This window comes from Xyrauchen texanus, chromosome 38 (assembly GCF_025860055.1).
Source record: "Xyrauchen texanus isolate HMW12.3.18 chromosome 38, RBS_HiC_50CHRs, whole genome shotgun sequence".
Classification (NCBI taxonomy): domain Eukaryota; kingdom Metazoa; phylum Chordata; class Actinopteri; order Cypriniformes; family Catostomidae; genus Xyrauchen; species Xyrauchen texanus.
Genome location: NC_068313.1, coordinates 38,301,983 through 38,303,959, shown reverse-complemented (window position 1 = coordinate 38,303,959; position 1,977 = coordinate 38,301,983). Strand labels below are relative to the sequence as shown.

Sequence of the window (1,977 nt, the reverse complement as noted above, 5' to 3'; positions counted from 1 at the left end):
CACTAATCACCACCACGAGGACGTTACCCCATGTGACTCTACCCTCCCTAACAACCGGCCCAATTTGGTTGCTAAGGAGACCTGACTGGAGTCACTCACCACACGCCCCACCGAGAGCGAGAACCACATTATAGTGACCACGAGGAGGTTACCCCATGTGACTCTACCCTCCCTAGCAACCGGCCCAATTTGGTTGCTAAGGAGACCTGACTGGAGTCACTCACCACACGCCCCACCGAGAGCGAGAACCACATTATAGTGACCACGAGGAGGTTATCCCATGTGACTCTACCCTCCCTAGCAACCGGGCCAGTTTGGTTGCTAAGGAGACCTGACTGGAGCCACTCACCACACGCCCTGGATTCAAACTCACGACTCCAGCGGTGATAGTCAGCGTCAATACTCGCTGAGATGCCCAGATCTCCATAATGGCGACCCAGATGGACTTTGCAGCTGTTTTAACATATTTAAACGGATGAGCATTTACTCTGAGGCGAGTGTGATCACATGTGTTCGACCACCTCTGAATGTGGACAAATCACAAAATGGTATAAGGGAGTCTTAAGGGAATATTCGTGTTCAAAGTCGAGCTCAATCGAACACATTTGAGGCATAATATCGATTAACAGAAATGTGTGTTCCAGTCAGACACTTACAATGGAAGTCAATGGGGCACATCTTTAGAGGGTTTAAAGGCAGAAATGTGACGCTTATAATTTTGTACATATTTCTGAGTAAAAACCGCACCCCGCAATATTCCTGTAAGTGTCATCCCGTTTCACAGGCATCTGCGTGGAACTGTGGACACGAATGCCCCTGATTGATCTCTGATTGATCTCTCATATAACGCTGCTAATGAGAGATGATCTGTGATTGAACTCCAGTGAATGTGTGCTTCATGTTCTGCAGCACTGATGAAGCTGGTGCTGTGGTCACGGGTCCAAACGGTCCTGGAGGAACCCCCCTCATCACAGACACACACAGACCCCTCAGAGGAGCTGTATCCACACCCTGAGCCGGTCACATGGGCATTGATTCAGCGCGGTTACCATGAGAACGGCAGTCTGGAAGTACAAGGCATTATATTCATGCACACACACACACACACACACACACACACACACACACACTCACACACACACAGCTTTATTAACATGCAGAAGATCGGTGTGTGTGAGGTATGGATGTTTAAATGTGTGCATATTTATATTAATGATTAATTAAATCGGACCACCACCAGAACTATCAGCTGACCCTCCGTGGACAGATTGGAGCTGTTCAATCGTTCATACAGAGTGTGAGCAGGGTGCGGCCGTGTGTGTGCGTGTGTGTGTGTGTGTGTGTGTGTGAGGGGTGGGCTCAACGGGTTCATCTGTGTGTGTGTGTGTGTGTGTGTGTGAGGGGTGGGCTCAACGAGTTCATCTGTGTGTGTGTGTGTGTGTGTGTGTGTGTGTGAGGGGTGGGCTCAACGGGTTCATCTGTGTGTGTGTGAGGTGAGTGTGTGTGTGTGTGTGAGGGAGGGTTTATAGGGTGGGATTACTCTCATTGTTGGCAGTGGCTGCACAGACAGACAGACAGACAGACAGACAGACAGACAGACAGATCTGTGATGAACATCAGAAGCGTCAGCTGTTGATCCAGCCGGTGTGTGTGAGAGAACGAGAGAGAGATACAGAAGAGACGCTGAAAGGACACGACTATGCTGTGCTGTATCAGAAGAACTAAAGCGGTAAGTTTCTGGATTGTTCTCCGCTGTTAAACATGTGATCTGTGATTTGGAGTAAATTGTGTTTTGTTCACACGGACTCGCTTGAGCGAGCGTGACAACACTGACACGCCTTGATAATGTGATTATGAGAAGACAACTGGACAATCCCACCACACTGAAACGTGTGTGTGTGTGTGTGATATCAATATTTAATCACATATCAAGGCTTGTTCCTGTCAGGCAGCTGATTGTGTATTTCTGTCAGGTTT

At 48.5% G+C, this 1,977-nt stretch overlaps 1 pseudogene; it reads left to right on the top strand.

The window, feature by feature from the left end:
• The first annotated feature begins 1,539 nt into the window (after positions 1-1,539).
• LOC127631409 (neuromodulin-like) overlaps positions 1,540-1,977 on the top strand; it is a 10,212-nt pseudogene continuing 9,774 nt past the window's right edge.